At 45.6% G+C, this 20,372-nt stretch overlaps 1 long non-coding RNA gene across 1 annotated transcript; it reads left to right on the top strand.

Moving 5' to 3' along the window:
• Positions 1-2,460: 2,460 nt before the first annotated feature.
• LOC119876702 lies at positions 2,461-18,796 on the top strand. Its single transcript, XR_005365198.1, has 2 exons — positions 2,461-2,721; positions 16,300-18,796. It is a non-coding gene; the product is annotated as an uncharacterized LOC119876702 (long non-coding RNA).
• The last annotated feature ends 1,576 nt before the right edge of the window (positions 18,797-20,372 follow it).

Raw genomic sequence — 20,372 nt, 5'->3', positions numbered from 1 at the left:
AGAACTTTAACTGACTGAATCACCCAGGCACCCCTAAAATTTCAATTTCATACTTAGCACTGGTTTCTGAAGATACCCTTTGACTCTATAAAGACCAGATTTCAGCTCTTTACAGAACCCCCAGGTAATGACAGATGACATAAGAGGAAATGGCTGTCCTTGCTGAAGCAACACTGGATTTCCAAAAGGCCTTGCAGAGTACCTGTTGAGTCACCTCTAATCAACACTGCTGGGGTTGAACTTATGAAGAGGGCTCTGAAGAGTGGAGGGAGAGCACCCGCACTGGCGAAGCACATTCGGAGTCAGTGGGGGACAGCCATCGTGTTTCCTTGTCGCAGTGCCAGCCTCCCGCGCCCTACTTGGGAAATTAACAGGGTAAATGAACATAAAATGAACGAGTCATCTCCGTCTGGCTCCTTCTCCCATCCTCACTAAATACTGACAGGTGCATGGCCCCACAAAGTCCCAGGCTTGGTGAGTCAGAGGCTCACAGACCTCCAGACCCCAGAGCATTTGTCACCTGTCTGGCTGTGCCCAGCCAGCGCTCGGGGCCCCGGGAAGTGCACACCGTTACTCTACCACCAAAGGACTTGCAAGCTTCTTCACGGTGGCACAAAGCCAGCTGATATAACACAATTGCCAGAGCAGTTTAAAAACAGGAAAATGTGGTATAGACATTTTCTAAAATGGTCAGCACAGAGGGCTCAGGCCTGGGGGAGGTGGGGCCATCAAGTGGAATTGAAGACGGAGGCTTCAACCTGCATAGAATACCTCCAGGTAGAGACCATTTGTCTTGCTGCAACGGCTTTAAATAGTCCATAAACACCCTGCTTTTCTCTTCTCTTTTCTCTTCCTTGGCACTCATCAGAACTTGGCTTGTTCCACAAGGTACTTAGGACCTAGGCATCTACTATTTGTGGTGCTGAAGTATTCCATGAATAATAATGACAATTATGGTGATGTGTGAATTGCTTGATCATTCCCAATGTGCTCTGGTATTGGGAAACTCAACCTCGTGCCCTGACGGCCCAGCGGGAATTCTCGTCTACAACTCCCCATGCCCCCCGGTTCTCACCTGCACATCATCTCTGGCAGTAACTGACTTCCAGGAGTCTTGACCACATATTTGCAAGGGGCTGGTTCTCTGCCTCTGCCTCTGCCTCTGTGCTCAGTGTGGGCCTCCCAGGCCCCTTTCGTATACTCCACGCAACTTTCTCAGCCCCAGGTCTCCCCGGGGGGCCCTTTTTGTCCCTCCCCCATCAGATAGGGATCTCCCCACATCTAGCATGTTTCCTCCCAAAGCCTGCATGGCATGTGCTTGTTTATCCACAGGACTGTGAGTGGTCACTAGCATGTGGCCTGTAGTTGGGGGGCACGTGGGGGGACAGTTGTTCTTCCCTGCTTTATACAAATCGACAGGATGTGTCCCCCCCAGACACCAAAACCTTTTTGACAGTTGGCCTTATCTACTGATGCATCCCCTTGTGCTTGGCCCAATGCATTGTACTTGAAAATATGTTGACTTGAATTCCAATTTCTGGATAGATATAAGGGTTGAGAATGAAGCTGATAAAATGAGAGTGAGATCTGACATTTAAAAAATTATTTAGGCTTTGCCACATTAAAAAACAACAAACAGAATATGCAGTCCATTTTCAGATTGTCAAGGACACTGGCCAACTACATCACTCTTCTGGTCCCTGATAGCCTCCTTTTTGTTCAGGGGGTTCCCTGAAGTTCAGTCCATTTTTTTTGGTAAACATTAAGTGAATTTTGGTCTATTGTTTTGCTTGTATTTTATTGAGAATGAATATCAAGTAGAAATTCTACACTTAATGTCATGTAGATGAGATTAACCTGACTGTAATATCCCAACACTTTTATGCTTTAGAGGAAGTTCAATTTTGTAATCGGGAATCATTTCCTAATGATGAAATGAGAAAAAGAGAGTTTTAATTATCAAGGAAAGAACCACACTGAGAATGGTCTATGTAGACTTTTTAAGTAAAAGAAGAAAAAAAAAAAAAAACAACCAAACCAACCCCCAGGTATTGCTGCTTCTTAATTATGCAGTCTCAAGATAAGTGTTGGAATAATTCTTTTATTAGAAACTCAGCCTCTGTGAGAAATTCATAGTTTTGTTATTTGAAAAGCTTTTAAACGTTTCTTAAAAGGAATGATAATTAGAAGGAGACCAGCTCACCAGTCAGTCTCTAAACTGATAGGAATAGGAGCCATAATCAGGTTAACTGGCCGTACCTGCCTCCTCATTTAGAAATTATTGGTTTTGGCACTGCTCTGCATGAGCAAAGTGGACAATGCCCCTGCTCTCCTGGAGTTCACGCTTTTAAGAAGTAAAGGGAACACGATAAGCAAATAGTTACACAAATATACATATAACTACTTTCCTTTTTTCTTTTTTTTTTTTTAAACTACCTTTCCTAGTAAGTATTAAAAGGACGAGTGGAACGTCTCCTGGGAGCACACCAGAGAACTTTATTAGGTTGGGGAGTAGAAATGCCCTTTGGGGTACTTAAGATGAACCTGGATGGTCAATAGGGGTTGAGCAGGAGGAGAGAGAAGACGGGTGTTCTGGGCAGAAGGAAGTGTATGTTCAAAGGCCCTGAGGCTGATAGTTCAGGTGATTTCAGGAAACCAAGGCAGGGAAGTATGGCCTGTTGGTGGACCCCGAGGACAGTGGCTTGCTGTGTGCGTGACAAGGTAAGCAGGGACACATCACATAATATGCCTGCTTGTATCTGTTGATGCCAGGACCTTCCACCATTGCTAGAACTACCCCCAGTTCACTCTTGAGATTTGTCAAATGTCTCTTTTGGGGGTGGTTAGTAAGCCTGTGGATGCAAGGCCATTTGCTCTTGAAAGTGAAGCCAGTCATCTTTCCTTCAAACCAGGTCATTTCCATTTTTCAGTTTGTTGGGAGCAGCAGGGCTTGACTTGGGGCAATTTTGCACCCCAGGGGACATGTGACAGTGACTGGAGACACTTTTAGTGGTCAGACTCAGGAGGAGGATGCCTCTGGTGTAAACAGAGGCCAGGGACGCTGCTAAACATCCGATAGGAGCAGAACCATCCCCAGGCCCCAAATCATCCACCCATAGTGTCAGTAGTGATGGGCCGAGGAACCCTGTTTTATTTTTCTAATGTATTTTTAAAAATTTGTACTTATTTGAGAGAGAGAAAGAGAGAGGGAGAGACAGCCCAAGTGGGGGAAGGAGCAGAGGGACAAGCAGAAATCCCAGGATCCTGAGATCATGACCTGAGCCAAAGACAGATGCCTGAACAACTGAGCATCCCAGGTGCCCCAGAACCCTGTTTTCGAGCAGTGTTTTCCAAATTTTAAGTTGCAGCCTATTACTGGGCTGTGAAATTTCCCTGCTGACAACATAGAGCTTACACAGACCCGAGAGTGTCACGTGTTGTAACTCTGCTCTATATGAATGTATAGCAGACGCAGGTGTGTTTCTGTATAGTGAGCTGCGCTGTCAAGTGTATCCTTACTGCAGGTTAAACAGTTTGAGAGTCACTGATGGAACCTACCAACCCCTTCCAGCCAGGCTGTCCTCCCAGCTCCACTACCCACCCCATCGACCTGGGCATGGGAATCTGTGCCTGCCACCCCCACTGCCCCCAGGGGGAGTCCAAGCTAGCGTCCCGGCTCATCACTCCTGAGGTGACCATGGTGGCCCGAGGCTCAGCCCTTCTACCTTCACCCCACTTCGGCTTCCCACTCTCCATGAAATTGTCCTTGACATTTCCCTCTGTCCGATGCACCACTCACCACCTTTCCTGGTCAATTCCTATTTAATCCTTGAAGACAGACCTCGAGTCCCACCTCCTCTGTGAAGCCTCATCATACTCTGTCCCTTGTAGAATTCATGGTCTCCAGCTCTGTTATCTTCACAGGATGTTGTCCCTTCCTCCATTATAACAGTCACCATCTGTGACTGTTCAGATGTTCATGGCTGCCCAACCAAGAGCTCCCTGGGGGCAGTAAGTGTGACTCACCTTGCTGTCTTTGAACCTGAGAGAGTGCCTTTCGCATAGGTGAGGCATATGTCAAGTAAATGCATGGATGGAGAGTGTCACTGAAAGTCCTCATCTTGTGAGCACCTGGGTGGCCCAGTCAGTTATGTGTCTGCCTTCAGCTCAGGTCACCATCTCAGGGTCCTGGGATCCACGTCCCTGCTCAGGGGGGTGTCCGCTTCTCCCTCTCTCTCTCTGCCCACCCCCTAGCTCGTGCACTTTCTCTCTCTCTCAAATAAATAACATCTTAGAAAAAAAGTAAAATCCCCATATTGCCAATTATTTCATAAACTGAAGTATCTTTTTGAGAGAAAAATCTTTGAAATATATTTGCTGGATTTTCATGTCATATACATTTTCCTTCTGTGTTTGTGGAGTCTATATATTTTTCTGATTATTCAACAAATGCATGCCTATTGAAGATACTTTGGACAGAATAGGAAGATGTAAAAGGCATATATATGTGTATATATATACAATACTATTTCTAAGGATATGATCTATGTGTATACATCAATAGATATAGATATATAGATACAGCTCTATCGGTATAGCTATGGATATATACATATAGCTCTAGCTATAGATACGTAGATACGGATATAGACACACAGATAACAGTCCCACCATCCGCTGGCAGGATTAGTCTAAAATCACAAGGTTTGGGTGCCCTGGTGGCTCAGAGGTTGAGCATCTGCTCTGGCTCAGGGCGAGATCCCGGGGTCCCGGACCGAGTCCCCCATCGGGCTCCCTGCAGGGAGCCTGCTTCTCCCTCTGTGTCTCTGCCTCTCCCTGTGTGTCTAATGAATAGATAATAAATCTTTTAAAAACATAAAATAAAATGACAAGGTTTCCTTCCTGTCACGGATTTGGATGGATTTAGCCATCAGCCCAGCGCACAGGCACAGCGAGGGCACCGCGGTCGCAGCTACCGGATGCACCCGCGCACTCGCCTGCTTCCGCGGCCCCCGGCCCCCCGGCCCCCCGGCCCCCCGGCGCCCCGGCCCCCCTGCCCCCTTGCCCCCCAGCCCCCCAGCCCCCCAGCTCAGCAGGGACCCCGCAGGCCGCCGGGCGCCGGCTGGGGCGGGCCGCGCTCTGCTGCCCCCGTGCGTCCCCGCGCAGGAGTGCAGGGGACGGGGAGCGCCGCGAAGCCCAGGGACGCGCCGAGTCCCCGCCGCGGGCTCTGCAGCCCCGGGAAGAAGCGAGTGTTACGTCGTGATTGTCGCCCGCTCGTGGGCTCGGCGCCCAACCCAAGGAAAGTCGGAGGCTCTCTCCTGGGACGAATGGGCGTCAGGGGGTCCGGGCTCGCGGCTCCTGGGAGGGCCAGAGAGGAAGGCCGTGTGTCCCCCCGTGGGGCGGCGGGAGCTGCGCACCTGCAGGGGAAGAGCCCGCCCGCAGGAGCCGCCTTGGTCCGCTGGGGCGAGCCGTGCCCGCCGTCCCGCCGCCGGGTGCCAGGGCAGTGGGCTCGAGCGCACGGCCCGACGGTGCGGGACAGAGAGCATCCGGCGGTGTGGGTCGCTGCCCTGTCCGCCTTGTCCTCGAGTTTGGATGGATCGGTCACTAACGTGTCAAAGGCTGGAGATAGACATCGCCGGCTCATCCCTTCCATCCGCCTAGAATGTTCTCTACCCGCCAAGACCAAGTGGCCCGGGCAGTGTTCTGTGCTCCCTGCGAGCCCCCCTCACCGGCGGTGGGCAAGGGTGCGAGGTCCCCGCGGCTCCTGAGGCCCCGCGTGGCCGGAGTCCAGGGCTCTGCAGAGGACCCGTAAGTGGGTGCTCCCTTGCCCTGAGCGTGTGCTTCCAGTGCCCTCCTGAAACCTAGGGAAGTTGTTAACCTTTCCCAAACCTTTCAAGTCATTTTAATGATTTTGTGGACGGATTTGGAATATGGGTAGGAGTTGCAGAGGGAAATGTCTAATGGTTAAATATAACTTGGATATATTTTTGAGGAAATTCATTTATTTATTTTGGAGAGAGACCGTGCATGTGCAGGAGTGTGAGGGTGGGATAGAGGGAGAAGGGGAGAGGGAATCTCAAGCAGACTCCCCACTGGGTGTGGACCCGGACAGGGGGCTCGATCCCACGACCCAGAGAGATCACAACCTGAGTTGAAATCAAGAGTCAGGGCAGCCCAGGTGACTTTGCGCCGCCTTCAACCCAGGACATGATCCTGAAGACCCAGGATGGAGTCCCACGTGGGGCTCTCTGCATAGAGCCTACTTCTCCCTCTGCCTGTGTCTCTGCCTCTCTCTCTCTCTCTCTAATAAATAAATAAAATCTTAAAAAAAAAATCAGAGTCAGAAGCTTAATGGACTGAGCCACTCAGGTGCCTCTGTATATAACTGGGGTATTTAGTACAGTTGCACTGAGCTTTCCTCGAAAGGAAAGACCTTTCAATGACTGGAGCCTTCGCTTCAGGTCATAAAGGGAGCAGCTCCCAGCAGCGCTCACCAAGCCCAGCCTCTACTCTGCTTCACTGGAGGACAGAAGCCCTTCAAGGCTTTCTTTTCAGGACATGGTGTCTTAGTTGAGTTCCTTTCTTACCTGTGATCCCAGCCAAACCACTGAAGTCTTCTGAGTCTCCACAACCTCATCTGCAAAATGAGGGGTTGGGCTGGGTGATCTTCAAGAACCTCATGCAACTCGGTGATTCTGGATCCTAAACTGGGAGATGACACACACGAGGAGGTCACATGTGATGGGAGAGAATGTCACAGATGGGAGTGGAATGTTTCCACTGGTTCTCTGAAGGGCGGTAAAACTGGGGCAGGAGAACTTTAGAAGCCAGATCCCCCCAGGGAGTTTTGGGAAGTTGACTGTTCGAGAAGTTCTCAAGGTGGTTCGGCATATTTCTAGAGTCTCAGGCTGCAGCGGGGCTCCTGGGAAGCTGGTCCCCCAGGAAACGGGCACTGAGTGCAGGCAGACACTGAGCCAGCACTCCAGGACACTCAGAGGAGGAGTGCCAGAGACCGTACTAGGATGACCAAGAGCACTTCACCCCTGGTGCCATCTTCACTCCATACGGCTGTGTCCATCATCAGAGAGTTTGAGTGTCATTTCTCATCTGACATGACTACCTCTGTACAAACAAATCTGCTGCGTGCCAGCAGGAACCTGGCCATCATTAAGTCCTATGGAAGAAACGTCCAATCTTATTTAGTCTGCAACCATCTTCCATCCATTCACATCACTGTCCCACTGCACCACAAGGAAAGCAGACCGTGGAGATCTTGTACGCAGTAGCACTGACCACTGAAATAAATGAAAGTAGCCTTTACAATAAGAATTATAGGGAGCCCTACTTCTGCAGGCCATTCATAGGCACCACACTCTTGACCTCACCATGTGGTGCACAAGGGATTGGGAACCATGAACAGATAGGGCTGGGTCCCAGCATACATGGTGGGATGGCTTCTCAGTGGTCCCCAGCACCAGTGGCTACTATTTCAGGCCTTTGCTGGTTGATTTGACAGAAGTCTATTGTGGTGTCTACTTCTTCCCTAAAGTGCTTTCTGCTTTACTTCTGTGACTGTACAATTTTCTCTTACTGCTCTTGGCCAAATCTACTTCTTGTGACCATTCTCTAAATAAGGATGGTCAACAAACACAAGCTATAATAATGATGAGTATTATCCATGTCCCACTGCCACCATCTAGCTGAGGCCATGACACACTGTACTGTAATTATGGGCACGGCCTCCCAACGGATTTCTCATCTGTCCTCAGCTCAAGCAACCCCGCACCCCATCCCTCCTTCATATCATTCAAAGGGATCACCACTAACGGCAATTGCGGAGGAGATCTCTTTTCTGCTTAAACACTTTAATGCTTCCTAATTGCCAGCAAAATAGATCTGAACCCCTTTTGATGACCCAGACTTTCATGGACTTTTTGAAAAAGGAATTGAAAAAGAATGAATTATTTTATCTTTGCAGTAAGAAGGACATGTGGATGGGGTTCACGTGGCACCTGGAGAAATTTTTGGTGGAGTTATGAGAATTGCTGCCATTTGTTGAATAATAACTATGTTTTAGGAACTTTAATATATATTTCATTTATTTCTCACGAAAATTCTATGAGGTTCATCTCAAACTATTATATCTCTATGTCACAGACAAGGAAATGCAAGCCCAGAAAGGATCAAGTGAACTGAGCAAAGTTGTTCAGGTGGTAGGTGGCAGAGCTGGGACTTGAATCCAGAGCAAGTAACTACCCAGAGCCTGAGGCCACTACCACCAACCCAGATTCTGTGAGGCACATAGGACTGTCGCTGGGCACTGAGCAAACTGGAATTTTTACTTATTTATTTTTTTAAGCTGGGCATGGAGCCGAACATGGGGCTCAAACTCATGACCCTGAGATTAAGACCTGATCTGAGATCAAGAGTTAGATGCTCAACTAGTGGAGCCTCCCTGATGCCCCTGAGCAAACTGGAATTTCCATGACTTTGGAGATAAATTCCTAAACAGAAGAATTCTTTTGTATAAGGAAGGAAAGAATATTTCCTTAACAAATTAGATATAACTTCTCCTCAATGGAAAGTCATGAAGACAGTGACCAAGCAAGAAAACATTGCCTTATTTTCCGGGTTGTGCAAGAGAAACCCATAGAATGCCAGCTTCCGGCTTCTGTGCTGCCTGAGGAGAACTGCAGCCCATCAGTGCCATCTTAGGCTCTGAAATTTGGGGCCTTTCTGACTGTTTACTGCAAAATGAATATTTTACATTTCTAAGGCAAACGCCTGTGGAATGAGAAACGTACGTTTTTAGTTTTAACTTAAATGTTTTAAAATTTAAATACAAATGTTCTTGTTTAAATAAACATACCCATCTGTTGTAGGAAAAATAACTTATTCAGGGTACATTTTCTTCAGAACACAAACATTTTGTTTTCAATATAACAATACTAGTCTGTGTTGTGATTTGTGTTTCGGTCATCTATTGCTGCGTGACAAACTGCCCCACTGCTCCATGGCCTCAACCGGCAGCAGTGACATGTATTTTGCTCATGCATCTGCAATTTGAGAAGGGGTTACCAGGTCCACCTAGCAGCTGAGCAGTGTGAAGGCTGTCTGTTGGCTGAGACCTTCGCTGGGGCTGCTGGCTGGGCTGCTGGCTGGAACTGTGGCCTCTCCGGGACCCGAAGCTCTCATAACTTGGGAGACGGGTTCAAAGGGATAAAAGAAGGGACCCCGGTAGATGCCCTATCAGTTTTTCTGAACTAGTCTCTGAGATTGTGTAGCATCATGTTTGGCACATCCTATTCATTACAGCAGTGACAAAGGCCTGACCAGGACCAGAGGAAGGACAGTAGACACCATGATGTAGGAGTGTCATCCCTTTGAGGATAGAGGTTTTGTCTACCTTTCCTCTGATGCACACAGCACGTGGCACATGGCCCATGGTTGCCCACAGTAGGTCCATGTTTGTTGAATAAATAAAAACTCTGAACATTAAATAATAAATATTTAATAATAAAAATTCCAATAATGAATTTGGAAAAGGTTGGGGCAGACACCTGACCAAAAAAAAAAAAAAAAAAGAGATGAAAAGATTCTAAACATCATTAGTCATTAGGGAAATGCAAATTAAAATGACAGTGAGAGGGGATCCCTGGGTGGCGTAGCGGTTTGGCGCCTGCCTTTGGCCCAGGGCGCGATCCTGGAGACCCGGGATCGAGTCCCATATCGGGCTCCTGGTGCATGGAGCCTGCTTCTCCCTCTGCCTGTGTCTCTGCCTCTCTCTCTCTCTGTGACTATCATAAGTAAATAAATAAAAATTAAAAAATAAAATAAAATAAAATGACAGTGAGATACCACTACATACCTATGAGAGTGGATAAAATCGAAAAGACTGGCCACATTAAGTGTTGGTGAAGATGTAGACCAATTGGCACTTCCTTATGTTCTGGTGGGAAAGTAACATAGTAAAACCACTTGGGCCAACAGTTTGGCTGTTTTGTTTTGTTTTAACATGTTAAACATATAAAAAAAACCATGTTAAACATATATTTACCATATGATCTGGCTATTCCACTCCTAGGTATTTAAACAAAGAAGTGAGAACATTTGTTCATACCAAACCTTGTACTCAAATGTACAAGCTGTATTTATATAGTCAAAATCAGACAAAAATCCAAGAGTCCATCAGCAGATGAGTGGGTAAGCAGATTGTGGTATATCCACGTGATGGGACACTGCCAGGCAATGAAACAATGAAGTACTACAGAACAAAACAAGATGGGTAAAACTCAAAATAATGATGTAGACCAAAAGAGGCCAGAAATAAAAAGGTATGTACTAAAAAAAAAAAAGTATGTATTAAATAATTTCATTTATAGAAAACAGTGAAAAAAGCTAGAAAATGGCAGGATACAAAATCAATGCCCAGAAATCAGTGGCATTTCTATACACTAACAATGAGCTGAAGAAAGAGAAATAAGGAGTCAATCCCATTTACAATTGTACCCAAAAGCATAAGATACCTAGGAATAAACCTAACCAAAGAGGTGAAGGATCTATACCCTAAAAACTATAGAACACTTCTGAAAGAAATTGAGGAAGACACAAAGAGATGGAAAAATATTCCATGCTCATGGATTGGAAGAATTAATATTGTGAAAATGTCAATGTTACCCAGGGCAATTTACACGTTTAATGCAATCCCTATCAAAATACCATGGACTTTCTTCAGAGAGTTAGAACAAATAATTTTAAGATTTGTGTGGAATCAAAAAAGACCCTGAATAGCCAGGGGAATTTTTAAAAAGAAAACCATATCTGGGGGCATCACAATGCCAGATTTCAGGTTGTACTACAAAGCTGGGGTCATCAAGGCAGTGTGGTACTGGCACAAAAACAGACACATAGATCAATGGAACAGAATAGAGAACCCAGAAGTGGACCCTGAAGTTTATGGTCAACTAATATTCCATAAAGGAGGAAAGACTATCCATTGGAAGAAAGTCTCTTCAATAAATGGTGCTGGGAAAATTGGACATCCACATGCAGAAGAATGAAACTAGACCACTCTCTTGCACCATACACAAAGTCAAACTCAAAATGGATGAAAGATCTAAATGTGAGACAAGATTCCATCAAAATCCTAGAGGAGAACACAGGCAACACCCTTTTTGAACTCGGCCACAGTAACTTCTTGCAAGATACATCCACGAAGGCAAAAGAAACAAAAGCAAAAATGAACTATTGGGATTTCATCAAGATAAGAAGCTTTTGCACAGCAAAGGATACAGTCAACAAAACTCAAAGACAACCTACAGAATGGGAGAAGATATTTGCAAATGACTATCAGATAAAGGGCTAGTTTCCAAGATCTATAAAGAACTTATTAAACTCAACAGCAAAGAAACAAACAATCCAATCATGAAATGGGCAACAGACATGAAGAGAAATCTCACAGAGGAAGACATAGACATGGCCAACAAGCACATGAGAAAATGCTCTGCATCACTTGCCATCAAGGAAATACAAATCAAAACCACAATGAGATCCCACCTCACACCAGTGAGAATGGGGCAAATTAACAAGGCAGGAAACCGCAAATGTTGGAGAGGATGCGGAGAAAAGGGAACCCGCTTGCACTGTTGGTGGGAATGTGAACTGGTGCAGCCACTCTGGAAAACTGTGTGGAGGTTCCTCAAAGAGTTAAAAATAGACCTGCCCTATGACCCAGCAATTGCACTGCTGGGGATTTACCCCAAAGATACAGATGCAATGAAACGCAGGGACACCTGCACCCCGATGTTTATAGCAGCAATGGCCACGATAGCCAAACTGTGGAAGGAGCCTCGGTGTCCAACGAAAGATGAATGGATAAAGAAGATGTGGTTTATGTATACAATGGAATATTCCTCAGCCATTGGAAACGACAAATACCCACCATTTGCTTCCATGTGGATGGAACTGGAGGGTATTATGCTGAGTGAAGTAAGTCAATCGGAGAAGGGCAAATATTATATGTTCTCATTCATTTGGGGAATATAAATAATAGTGAAAGGGAATAGAGGGAAGGGAGAAGAAATGGGTAGGAAATATCAGAAAGGGAGACAGAACATAAAGACTCCTAACTCTGGGAAACGAACTAGGGGTGGTGGAAGGGGAGGTGGGCGGGGGGTGGGGGTGAATGGGTGGCAGGCACTGAGGGGGGCACTTGACGGGATGAGCACTGGGTGTTATTCTGTATGTTGGTAAATTGAACACCAATAAAAAATAAATTTATTATTTAAAAAAAGCTAGAAAATGCAAACAAATCTTTAGTAATAAAAATGAGGGCAGTGGTTTCCTGGGAAAGGGGTGGGGGTAAGGAAGGGTGGGAGTGGGGTGTGCAGGGGCCAGGAGGATGGTTTCATTGTCGTTATCTTTGTTCTCTCTTGCTGCTGTATCAAATTGTCATAAATAGTAGTTTAAAACACCACACATTTATTCTTTTCCATTTCTGAAGGTTAGAATTCCATAATGAATCCTAGGAGCTAAGCCTCAAGGTGTCAACAGGGCTGGTTCCTTTTGGAAGCTCCTGGGAGGATCTGTTCCTGCCTTTTCCAGAGTCCAGAAGCTGCCAGCTTTCCTGTTTCCTGGCCCCTCCCTCACATCATCCGACTTCTACTTCCTCTTATAAAGATCCCTGTGATCACAAGGAGCCCCTGGATTATCTAGGGCCATCCCTTTATCCCAACACTCGAAGGTCCCCACATCTGCAAAGTCTCTTTTACCATGTAAGGCAAAACACTGGAAGGTTCTGGGTGGGATAAGGGCACCTTTGGGGACCATTATTCAGCCTGCCATAGTAACAATCTTTTCATGGGTGTATACCCATGTCAAACTCATCAGCTTGTGTAGTTTAACTATGTGCAATGTACTGTATGTCAGTTATGCTCTAATAAAGCTATTTTAAGAGAGAGAGGGAGAGAGAGAGAGAGAGAAACGTATATATCTTCCTGAAACAAAACCCAAGCCCACCTCTGAGCTCTGAAAACCACACTGCATAAGAATGATAGGAAGGGGTGTCTGAACTATCATCTCTCTGAATAATTATATAAATTTCAATTTAATCAGATATGCTCTATCATCAGTGCACAATAGAATCCAGACGTTTTAGACTTTCCAGCCACCACTGTGGTAGCCTTACTTCTGTTTCTGTAGGATACTATGAGAATTTTTAAAAAGGGATTAATCTAATGCAATCAACATAAGTGTTATAACAATGTATGTAATATATAATATATGGCATCGCAACTAATGCATTATGTAATATGATATATATTATATGATTATATGTAATATACTATCATGACTACTGGATATCCTGTCTTCTTAGCATTCTTTCACATCCAATGTATAATCTATTAATTGGAGAGTTTTTTCAGTATTCTAACTACATTACTGTTGATGACATTTCTTCTTGCATTCGCTCCACTCAGCTTCTTAAGAATAATGGAGTCTTTGGTCTTGCAAAATTAATCCTTACAAACTCATTAGCTGATCAGCATTCCATTTAAGGCTTTTCCCCCCCCTGCATCGGTCATACAGATTTTCTCCGTTTCATGACCCACAGAATGCTTATTCAGAAGAACGTTTTATAAAAGAACCAGGGTTTCTTTGGGAAATTCATGTGTTGAAGGCCTAACCCCAGTGCCTTGGACTATAATTGTATTTGGAGATAGGGTCTCTAAGAGGTAGTTAAGGTAAAATGAGGTCATATGGATGGGCCCTAAGCCTGTCTGAAGGGTGTCCTTATAAGGAGAGGAGATAGGAACACAGACACATTTGGAGGAAAGATCAGGCCGGGACACAGGGAAAGCAGCCCTCTGCGAGATAAGGAGCGAGGCCCCAGGAGAAGCCAAACCCTGCTGACATTTTGATCTTGGCCTTCCAGCCCGCGGACTGTTGTGTGAGCCGCTGGTCTCTGGTTCTGTGTCATGGCAACCCAAACGGGCAGAGGTGGGGAGAGGGAGACTTGGAAAGACATGTCTAGGACTGTAGTAGGTGCACAGGCTCACACAGTCACAGGCAAAGAGAAATCGTATCACTTCCGAACATTTTGGTTTTGTTTTTTTCTTCATTAGGTAAAATTTTGTCCCCGGCCCCCCAGCAAAGATTTGTCCTACCCCTAATTTTGCATTTCTCATGGCTCTCATGACACCCAGCACTGACCACATCCCTCCTCTCCCTCCATCCACCTTTGTATCTTGCCCGGTGTCTTCAGGACTCATCAACATCTTGGCCTGTCCAGTCACAAGAACTCACATGAGCCCCAAGCCAAGAGAGGCTTTACCCCCTTGGGAAGTCCCAACCTCGGTGTCTGCAGGGAAGACAGGGCCTCCACCATCAAGAGGCCCCTGGGAAATGCATGCACTGTAAGAATATGATTCCTTTCAGGATAGAGGAAGATCATCCTTCCATCAGCTGTGGTTCTGGTTCAAGGAGATGCTGTGTCTTCTGAGGTAGTACCCCGGGACATCTGTGAGGGGCTCCTAATGCTTGTGAATCTGCCCTCTTGCACACCCCAAAGATGTAGCATAGCGAGCCCCACACTGAGCCACTTTGCTCTTTCCAGCTCATCTTTGCATCCAAATCCAGCTGAATGCACACCACAAGGAGGTGATGCTCTTACTGAGAATTAGCCACAAACCCATGATTGCTGGTGATTATTGTTTCTATTCTACTGTGACTGTGTTTGTATACGCCATATGGGAACACGTGTACACACACAAAGCCCCTTGCCAGGACCTTGGAGAGCCCGCTACGGAAGCCCCCTGGCAACTTATTCTTTACATGGAACTTCAGCTCATCATCTCTGGGTGTATCTTACAAACGTGTGCTCACTTCATCTCTTAGCCATGTCACTATTACTGGCTCTGTAATGTCTTGTTCTTTTCTCTCTCTCTCTCCCACAAGAAGCCATCCCTGGAAAAATCTACTTGCCTCTGCTCTGCATACTTCCCAATCCTCCCACCTCTCAGCACACCTTTATTTCTAGCCTTCCACATGCATTGTTCCTCATGACAAGGTGATGCTTGCTAGCACCAAGGATCGGCCAAGAGCATCCTAAATTCATAAAATGTTTCTCATCTATGACATGGGAGCCTGAACTGTCTAGGAAAGACATGATAACTTCCTTCTAAGGGGTTAAACATTTCTGTTGGCCGTCAGCAGGATGGGCTGGTGTACGCTGTGACTTTCCTCTGGGAAGATTAATGCTAGAGCCATTTATCTTTGAACATACCTTTGAAGGGAAACAAATGAAAAAGTGGAGTTATAGTCCAATCTAATCTAATGAATCCCATCTGATGTAGAAATAACTTCAGAGAGGCTGGGGAATGGATACAAGCTGTCCAGAAGCATAAATCATCTGAAATTGTGCCATTGGGCTGGACTGCAGGAAAAGCAAGAACACATCTAGCTATATTCTTATGAGGTGAACTACTAAATTGTATTTATCTTTCTATGTATGGCCAATTCAGAAAAGTGCAAGTCTCCCCCACATTTTTCATTCTCTCCTGGGCTTTGAAAAATAACTTCCTATAACCCATTCAGTATACCTGTAAGGGGAGAATTTGCTGGCATGACTATCCCATCACCTTTCAAAAGGATTCCCAGTAGGTGCACCAAATTCTTAGTTCTAGTCTTCTTTCCTTGCCTTCTTGCCCTCTGGCAGCTAGAAATCCAGGATATTGTCATGCAGGTCACATGGGGACCAGAGCCCTGAAGATATGGATTTGGACAGGATTCTGACTTTTACTGGAAAAGTGATTTTGAGCAAGGAACCCATTTTTCCTCTTGTATAATTGAGGCCTATGTGAATGAGTGGTTCTCAACCAGTGGGGTTGGGTGGGAGGCAAATTTGGCCACAGAAGTCAATTGGCAACATCTAAAGACATTTTTTTGTTGTCACAATTCAGTAGTGGGGGGAGGATGCTATGGACTCTAGAAGGTTGAGGCCAGGGAGGTTGCCGAATGTCCGGCAATGCCCAGGACAGCCTTTCTCCACAACACAGAATTATCTGGCCCCAAACATTAATAGTACCGTGGTGGAAAGTAAATGATCATTATTCAAATAATGTAGTGCAGGGTGAGGAGTGAACACCTGTCCTGTAGCAGACGCGGCACCAGACACATAAATCCTCCTCAAATTAATGTTCACAAAACTCTGCAAGTGTGGATATCAGTGTTCCCATTTCACACACGAGGCAGACGAGGCTCGGAGATACTAATCAATAGTTGTATTGCTACCCTGTGCAGGATCCCAGACCTCTACCATGGGAAGGCATCTTGAACGTGTTCTTGTCTACTATTCTCATCTTCCCGATGAAGAACTGAAGCCAACAGGTCGACCCTGGCGAGAGGCAGAGGCTGGCCGGGAGCCAGCGGCCCAGCTCAGCGAGGGCCCAGGTCCTCTGACCAGTGCTGTGTGCAAGACAATGGTGGTGGGAGGACCCAGGTCTCCTGGCAGGGCCCATTTGGAGCTTCATCACCGGCCACTGTAGGCCTCGGCAGATCTCCAGATGCGCTGGACAGGTGCTCCTTCCCTGGCTCTGGGAACAGTAGCCCTGGCCCTGCAGGTGTGCTCCTGAGCGGGCTCAGATGCCGTGGGCAGTGCCACCGGGCTCAGGATGCCTCCCGCCTCTGCCTAGCTCTGTCCCTCAGCCATACCTCCCCTCCTCAGTTTGCATCCCTCTTACTCCTGCAGCTCTGACTGTAAAATAGACCCAGATGATGGGTCATTAGTTAGAATGTCTTGAAGCAACACACAAAAGCGTTAAGTTTTAAAAAGCTGAATCCCTGCGGTAAGCGGTGGCAGATAAAGGGCACGGAATATGATTTTGATGATGAGGTGACACTTGGGCCCGTAGGCGTGAAGAGACTCCTGTAGAGAATAGACACCCAGGGCTCTGCGGGACAGGTGACAGGGCATGGGCACACCCCCTGCAGGCGCGGCCTCTGGGGCCCACCGTCCCCTGCTTCCCATATTTAAAACTCAGTGTTTTGCCCCTCATTCCTTCATTCACATCCTTGTTTTCTTCTCCTTTATCTTACCAGGCTTTAGGAAGTTCAAAACTATTTCTATGAATTACTTTTTGCCCTCTCTGAGAATTTGATGCACTTTCTCACATGAACTTGGAAACACAGATTTAAGGCAATTTTTTCAAGAAACTTTGCTGGGAGAGTCATCTTTTCCACTTGGTGGTACAAAAACAGAATTTTACTTATTTGCCATTATTACCATTTATGTAACATAACAACTAATAAATACCATATTAAAATGAACGTTTAAATGAATGCTGCCAATTACATAAGAGACATCAATGTAGCTTATATTTTTTCTAATTTAAAAAGTAATAGCTGTTTCTGTGTAATGGTGACAGGCACATAGTAGAAACTCAAGAAATATTTCCTGAATTAAATTGAACGTGATATGGAAAATCAGAAAGATACAGAAAAATATGAAATTTACCATCCCTACAAAATAACCCTAATAAAAATTGATGTGTATCCTTTTATCCTTGTGCTTACACACTTCTATATCATTTCTATCTACAAATGTACACACACATTTATAAGATTAACAAATTTGGGATCACAGTTCGCAAAATACGTAGTATTATAATGTTTAGAAAGTTGTGGTGTTGTGTAGCAGTTACAATACGAGCTAGGAGCCAGACAAACCCCAGGGTGATACCGAATCAGTTTATTTAACTTGTTGGCATTGCAGTTTCTTTCTTATTGTTAAAATAGGGATAATCATATCTACCACACATTTTTTGTGAGGATTCAATGGGAATCCTCAGGGAGGATTTAACATTAACATATTAAATACATTTAATATTAACATACATAATATATGTATTAACATAATACATTAAATGTATTAACATACATTTGATATTAACATATTAAAAATGCTTATGACAAGGTTTGACACTTAGAAGTTTTTTCTCTATTGTTAAAAATTCCATGGGGGAACTTCCTGGTATCAACATCTTCAAGCTCATCTATTTTTGTTTGTTTGTTTGTTTGTTTGTTTGTTTTTAAGTAGGCTCCACACCCAGCACAGGGCTTGAACTCATCCCTGAGGTCAATACCTGAGCTGAGATCAAGAGTCGGACGCTTAACTGAGTCACCCAGTGCCCCTCTTTTTGTTTCTTAAGCATTGATTCCTGGAAGTAGAATTATTGAATCGGAGAAGGTGATTATTTTCTCTAGAAAATTTCTACCAATTTCAGATGTTATAAAAGGAACTTCTATGAATTATTGAATATGGGTCAGGCACTGCTTTAAGTATATGCTTTAACTCATTGATCACAGTGACAACACCTGTGAAGTAGGTAAGATTATTCCCCTCCCCCACCCCTCCCTGCCCTTTGCTGGTAACTGATGCTCAAGGAACCCAAGTGATTTGGCCACGGTCACACTGTTAACAACTAGTGTAGACAACATTTGTGTCCAACGGCCTGGCTCCAGACCCCGTGCTCTTCCCTGTGACAGATTCTTATGAAGATCCCTGGCAGAAAATCAATAGGAAGAAGCATATTTGGCAAATCCTACATTCAAAGGAGGCAGCGAAGAGCAACTGCAACTTTCAGATTAGATGAGGAGGTGATGTTATATCCAGGGTCCTTGAGAGAGGGCTAAGGTGATGGATTCGGGGTGGGGAAAACCAAGGTGAAATCTGTGACTTGTGATAATGCCTATTGATTCCTCCTTGTCTCAAATTAAATAAATAACTTTGTTTACTTTGCTTGGGTTGCTTTGCATCCTGAGGATTTCATTATTGGCTCAAAACAAACCACATGCTTTTCACTTCCCACTGACTAGTGTAATGAGAGAGCATTTCCTACAGTCCCTTTTTTTTCCAGGACTCTGTGAAAGCCTGGTGTTCTGAGGTCAGTCGGCCATTGAGAAAGGGGTTCACTAACTATTCTTTAATTCTGCTTTTGACCAGGGAAAGTCACTTAATAGAAAATAAGAATCCCTGTTGCAGCCAGAAGACTATCCATCTTGTGTTCACATCAATAGCTGTCTCCACCCTGTCTAGTTATTTCATATCCTGATTATATACACATGCATTTGAAATAGACCGCGGTCTGGCGCCAGATCCTTTTTATTTGCTTCAGTGACTAGTCAATTGGGAGGCAGAGTTGGAAACCTTCATGGTAAGAATTCTTGGTTCTTCTACAGAACCCTCCTGCACAATCCATCACATTCCCCTGAGCTCTCAAGAAGTCACAAGGGCTTCCAACTCACTCCAAGTAGGGAGCTTGTTCTCACATTCTCTGGTCAGAACTCTAAGCCCAGGACTACAAGATTTCAGAGGGGAGGGCGAGACCCATAACTTGGAGCTGAGAACTGTGAAGAGTCCTTTGCAGATAAAATAGGGATTTTATCCTATCTGCAAGCTAAAGAGTTAGCCTGCTACAGTTTCATTCGATGTTGGCAAGAAAAACACAACTTCCTGGCTCAGAAATTAAGGATAGTTTATTGCTCATGGCAACGGTGGTGGCCAGAGCACCAGTGTGGGTATGCCAATCCCTGGTCCCTAATTCCAACAAGGTCGAATGAAGGTGACCCTGCGCACTCAGTGCGTTGAGTTTCAGGAGAGGAATCCTCAGCTCACCAACCAGTGCCTGGCTCACAAGCTGGGGAGGATCATGTGAGGCCAGTGTCCCAATAATGTCTGTTCCTCATTACTCTGCCATCTTATCTTGGATGTCAGAGTATCTCCGTGAGCGCAGCACTCCACTGGCCTCTCTGACTGATCTGACCTGCAGACGCTGGGACAAATCCATTTCATTGGCCTCATGCAGTCTCCAAATCCAGAGCTCCAGATGCATGCAGGCATCACGTGCAAGTCCGATAAGCCACCAGGTGTGCCTTAGGAAGCCAGGTAACCTTACCCTTCAGTTTCTGTACAGCATATTTTGTTTTAATGATTTAATTATTTATTAGAGAGAGAAAGTGCTTGTGTGTGCGAGTGGAGGAATGGACAGAGGGAGAGATTCTCAACCACACTCCCTGCTGAGTGTGGATCCTGACGTGGGGCTCAATCTCATAACCCTGAGATCAAGACCTGAGCTGAAACCAAGAGTCAGACACCCAACCGACTGAGCCACCCAGGCACCCCATGTTCAGCAGGTGTTTTAGTGATTGGACAGACACTGCCTGTGGCCAGCTTACAGCTGCTTTACAAAGTTGCTGAGCCTGATGACCAACTCAGCCAGGCAGCCTGGGAAGAAATGATCATGCCCCAGCAGCAGTTCCCTGGAGCCTCTGCCCCAACAGACACAATCCCCTCTGACACTTAGGGATGGGTGACA

This window comes from Canis lupus, chromosome 10 (genome assembly GCF_011100685.1).
Source record: "Canis lupus familiaris isolate Mischka breed German Shepherd chromosome 10, alternate assembly UU_Cfam_GSD_1.0, whole genome shotgun sequence".
Classification (NCBI taxonomy): domain Eukaryota; kingdom Metazoa; phylum Chordata; class Mammalia; order Carnivora; family Canidae; genus Canis; species Canis lupus.
The sequence above is the reverse complement of the archived record's forward strand: the minus strand, read 5'-3'. Positions and strand labels throughout refer to the sequence as shown.